A 6,000-nucleotide genomic window follows, 5' to 3' on the forward strand; every position below is an offset into this window, starting at 1 on the left:
TGGGTCCACTCATAATCCAGAATAATTCCCCTCTCTTAAGGTGGTGACGTCGTTCACATTTTGCCAGGTAACCTACTCGATTCACAGAGCCCCAGGATTTGGGCAGGAGTGTCTTTGGGGGCTTTTTCTGCTGACCCCAGGGACAGCCTGACCCTCAACCCTTGGTTGGGCTGTCCCCTGCCAGTCCCTGGGACCCTGCCATTCCAGGGTGCCACTGAGCTGGGTCTGGGCAGCCAGGCAAGTCCTCCTCTTTTCTTTGAAGCTATACTTTTGAGCCCACACTGTGGGCAGACTTGGGCTCTCCTCTGCCTCTGGCCTCCCTCATTTACCAGCTCATTTTCTCTCCTTGTCCCCACTTAGAGCAATGACCAGGCTGCCCTTTAAGGCAGGTCTTCTGGGCTCCCAGGCCTAAGCCAAAGCAGAATGGCTGCGGGGTGGGAGATGCAGCTAAAGTGGGCCCTGCCCTATCTCCGAGGGTCGGGAGTCCCTGGACCTGGTTGTCGAACCCCTCAGAACATTCTGGAACCCAGAGCCAGCAGAAGTCTCCAGAGTGAGAGAGGAAGAAGGCCTCCTTCCCCCCTCCACTCTCCAAGTGGCCTGGGCTGAGCTGGTCCATGACCCATTTCTGGATGCTTGCCCACCCTCCTCTGGAATATATCTCCCGGGCTCACTCAAGGGGCTCTTTTATCTACAGCCAGGCACTTCAGACAAAAAATAAGTCCACACAGAGCTTCATTGGCAAAAAGTCAGCAAGTGATACACCCAGAAGTTCCAGCTAGCCGGCTATACAAAGCACAAGCAAGAGAATCGCCTGGAATCCTCCATCTAGGCAGGGTTGCCCCCCTGCACTGCCTCCACCAGGGACCCCAGAGCTGGCTAATATACAAGCCCCACCCCAGACCCACAGGGTCTCCTGGGGTGGGATTGGCCACGGCCATGTCTAGAAACTCCTCACATGATTCTGATACAGTTAAAGCTTGAGACTAACTTTCTCCCTCCCATTCTTCAGGGAAGGAAACTGAGGCCCAGAGTCACCTACATATGCAAAGTAAACTACTGCCAGTCAGGTTAAACCCTGCTTTCCTGCGTTAATCCAACAGCTAACGTCAGACACCCTGCATCTTGATGGACGCAAACCCAAAGGTTTTGAAAATATGTTACTTTCATGGCACCCCTTAGGTAACTAAGATAGCATACACCTACTCTGTGGCATCTGGTAAACTATCAGAGACTGTCCCACTCAAACGTGATTCTCAACACATCCCTCAATCAGGAAATGAATCCCACTAATCGCTGTTCTCTGCGTTATTGCTTGCTTGTTTGTTTTCCATGGAGAAGCACATAATTAAAGCAAGCAGAACAAATAGAACAAGAATTGGCACTGATGCCAGTTCTCCCAACACGTAGCAGCCCGCTGTGCGGTTCCTGGAGCCGCCTTTGTCTTCCTCTGATTCTCCATCACTAGGGCTGACTCGCCTGGAAATGCTCAGGGCACAGCCAGAGTTCATCAAGTTTAGGATGAGGGGTGGCCAAGCTGACCTCATTCTCCTGTTCACCAAGTCTCATCCTGCTTCTCAACCCCAGCCTGTCTGCCAAGGAGGAGTCCTCATGCTTCAGCTTCCCAGATGAAGACTTTGCCCCATCTGTGCTCTACCTGCTAAGACAGCCCACGTGTTTCCTAGTCCTGTTGATTCTTCTGGGACATTAATCTTCTCTTCCTCTCTTCCCACTGGCAGTACCTGGTCCATTGTTCAGCACCCCATCCCAGATTACCGGAGCACTTGCTTAGCAGGTCCCCCTGCTTCTGGTCTCTGTGACTTGCTGTTCACCCCACATGAGAAGCTACCAACTTTCTCCCTGAAACACCCATTTATAATGTTGCTCTCCTATTGAGGAACCCAAACTGCTTACCCAGCCCATAGAAACCCAACCCCTCTGCGCACGACTCACATACTCATCTCAGCTTAGCTCTCCCAGAACACCAGCCGGCAGCAAAGACAGGAGTGCTCTTCATCGTCCCTTGTACAGAGTCTTTAGCTCAGTTCAGTTCAGTCGCTCAGTGGTGTCCAGCTCTTTGCGACCCCATGAATCGCAGCATCCCAGGCCTCCCTGTCCATCACCAACTCCCAGAGTTTACCCAAACTCATGTCCATCGAGTCAGTGATGCCATCCAGCCATCTCATCCTCTGTCATCCCCTTCTCCTCCTGCCCCCAATCACTCCCAGCATCAGGGTCTTTTCCAATGAGTCAACTCTTCACATGAGGTGGCCAAAGTATTGGAGTTTCAGCTTTAGCATCAGTCCCTCCAATGAACACCCAGGACTGATCTCCTTTAGAATGGACTGGTTGGATCTCCTTGCAGTCCAAGGAACTCTCAAGAGTCTTCTCCAACACCACAGTTCAAAAGCATCAATTCTTCGGTGCTCAGCTTTCTTCACAGTCCAACTTTCACATCCATATATGACCAATGGAAAAACCATAGCCTTGACTAGACGGACCTTTGTTGGCAAAGTAATGTCTCTGCTTTTCAATATGCTGTCTAGGTTCGTTATAACTTTCCTTCCAAGAAGTAAGCATCTTTTAATTTCATGGCTGCAATCACCATCTGCAGTGATTTTGGAGCCCCCAAAAATAAAATCTGACACTGTTTCCACTGTTCCCCCATCTATTTCCCATGAAGTGATGGGACCAGATCCTATGATCTTAGTTTTCTGAATGTTGAGCTTTAGGCCAACTTTTTCACTCTCCACTTTCACTTTCATCAAGAAACTCTTTAGTACCTCTTCACTTTCTGCCATAAGGGTGGTGTCATCTGCATATCTGAGGTTATTGATATTTCTCCCGGCAATCTTGATTCCAGTTTGTGTTTCTTCCAGTCCAGCGTTTCTCATGATGTACTCTGCATATAAGTTAAATAAACATGGTGACAATATACAGCCTTGACGAACTCCTTTTCCTATTTGGAACCAGTCTGTTGTTCCATGTCCAGTTCTAACTGTTGCTTCCTGACCTGCATATAGGTTTCCCAAGAGGCAGGTCAGGTGGTCTTCAGAATTTTCACAATTCTGAATCTCTTTCAGAATTTTCCACAATTTATTATGATCCACACAGTCAAAGGCTTTGGCATAGTCAATAAAGCAGAAATAGATGTTTTTTTGGAACTCTCTTGCTTTTTCGATGATCCAGCAGATGTTGGCAATTTGGTCTCTTGTTCCTCTGCCTTTTCTAAAACCAGGTTGAACATCTGAAAGTTCACGGTTCACGTATTGCTGAAGCCTGGCTTGGATAATTTTGAGCATTACTTTACTAGCATGTGAAAGGGATGCAATTGTGCAGTAGTTTGTGCAGAGTCTTTAAACTCTTTATAAACTGGTAATTATTGAAATCTTATTTTGCATATTCCACAGACACAATAGAGTACAAGAAAGACAGAAAATTCTCAATAAGTCTTTGCTGCATGACTTATCCTGGCTGAGGGCCTTTCATGGCATTGGGAAAGAGTGCTTCTTTCTGAGACCTTTCTGTTCTTAACCTAATAAAGCATTTATTTAACTTAAGTCTAAGACCCTAACAAAGGGCTATTATCATCTCCCAATAGTGTAAGCAGAGCTCAGTAAAGTGCTAACTTATCTTGGATATTTGCCAAGCTATAAGAGCAACCCTTCCAGCTGGGTGTAATAGCTGGAGCAAATTTGGAAATCAAAATGGCAGCTCAGGATTCCTTCTGTTCTCTGAATTCTTCAAATGGTATTTTGTTTGATTTTTTAGGTCAACTCATTGCTTGCTTCAGCTGGGAATCTGTTATGTGTATTTCTGTTAAGCAAGGTAAGCCAATGTTTATTCATTCATTCATTCCTGAGACTCAGGATTCTGCTAAGCCAATTTCTGTCCCACAACATAAATCCGTACTTGTCAAATAATCCTCAAACACCTTACAGAGCTAATCATTTTTCAAATATTTATGAACCCCACAGAGAAGATTTATATGTTAAGCTGCTTGACAAGGAACAATAAGAGTATACAGGTCCAGAGAACATTCTGTTGAAGCAAATGTTGTCAACACATCAATACTTTTACAGCATTTTCATAACGAACTTTCACACCTGCTCATTTCCCTAATTATCCCCGAGACGTTTACACTCAGAGAGAACGAAAATGAAATTGTTTTTTTTTTTAAGATCAGTAATTTGAAAAAGTATCTGCTATATAAAGAAAAATACACGTTCAGGCACAGTCATTGCTAAAAATATAGTCTCAAGATAGCTGCTCACAAAGAGAGATACTAAGTTGTTATGGCAACGATGATTATAATTACAAAGCTGGAGGGTTTTTCCTGCTCATTACTCTGTTGAGATGTGGTGGTTTCGATGCCAGTGTCCTTTGTAATGTCCTCAGTCTCATTACTGCATAATTACCCATTTCATATTTAATTTTCAACATGCTTGTTCTCACTCTTAGGCTCTAGATTCGGCGTCTTTTGATAAGCCTTATTCTGAGCTCATGGTTCCTCCTCCCCTCTCTGCTCAGTTTCTCTCTTCAGTACCGCCTTTGCTTTGTGATTTCAGCTTTAGTTTGACCTGGGGTAACTTGCCTTGGCTTGAGATATTCCACTTGTAAGCATTAAGATGCTGTTGTCAAAACTGTTAAGAAATCATGCCAACAGACACCTGGGGAGACATTGAACTCAGATTAGTCAGAGGCTGCTCAGCATTCCTGGAGATTCAGCATTTCTTGGTCAGCTACTACGTACAGGACAATATGTTAGATATGACACCTCTGACCTTTGTGAGGGTTTCACTGTTTGTGTATCCCCTCCCATCTCCATCCCTCTTGGTGAGTCTCTGGTCCGGTGGTCCTTTGTCTGCATCCTGCTGGAGTGAGCTCCTTGCCCTCTGATTTCTGATTGGTTATGGTCAGTGAAAGGTGTCAGCAGGAGATAGGAGGATGGGAGAGAGAGAGATGTAGGTACTTCTCCCCCCACCCTTCCACATCCCTCCCCACTTTGGTCCCAGGGGTGCAATTGGTAGCTGCATCTTTGTGTTGCCTGGAAGCCTCTTCCTCTGCTCCTGTTCTGCAAGCTGATGGGCAGTAATGACTTCCTGTAGATCTAAGCCTGCTCCCACTAGTCTCTGGCCCATCACATGGTCCACAATGCACTTAGGCACAGGCCCCTGGTGCTGGTCACAAAGGATTCTTGGGGTGGCTTCGGCCACTAGCACATCTTTAGCCCCACCTTCCAGTGGAATTGCTTAGGATCTAAATTCCTCAAATTTGGAAATTCTGGAGCTGCTCCTATGGTCACCTAAAGCATGAAACCTTAAAGAGAAAGAGCATTAATCTCTGCGGAATCACTAATTGCATGAAAGGGCGCTCACTGGGGACTGTGGTTAAGATTCTGTGCTTCCACTGCAGGGGGCGCGGGTTTGATCCCTCATTGGGAAACTAAGATCCCGCATACCACACAGCCAGAGAAAAGGAAAGAGAGGGATGCTCAAAGTTGTTAGTAATCAGAGGAACAGAAATTTAAATGATGAGGCATCCACTGGCAGCTATTAGCAGCACAGAAATGAGAAAGCCGGAGAGTGCCAAGTGCTGGTGATGACTCAAGGTTATAAGACCCCCTCCCCAGCTTTGCAGGTGGGCATGGGGGCAGGTGACCTCCATCTGGAAGGCAGACTCATTTTCCCTGATGCATTCCTAATGAACTCGTGCCCACCGGGCCTGTGTTGTTTATTTGTACAAGAGAAGACATTAAAGATTATGGACCCAATGGAAAAGAAAAATTTATCTGGGAAGTATTTTTTTAAATCCCTAAAATGCTTGTACCAACAGAGAATACTGTATTAACCAAGATGCAGATTACAGAAACAATGTCTACCTTGCCATTTGAACACAGAATACCAGCTTAACTGGTTTTTTTCTTTTCCACCAAATTGAATAAACCAATCAATTATATGGCACCATCTTCTAGAGTCAGCCAAAATTAATGATTTGGTAATG

Source organism: Bos indicus, chromosome 26 (genome assembly GCF_029378745.1).
Source record: "Bos indicus isolate NIAB-ARS_2022 breed Sahiwal x Tharparkar chromosome 26, NIAB-ARS_B.indTharparkar_mat_pri_1.0, whole genome shotgun sequence".
In the NCBI taxonomy this organism is placed as follows: Eukaryota; Metazoa; Chordata; class Mammalia; order Artiodactyla; family Bovidae; genus Bos; species Bos indicus.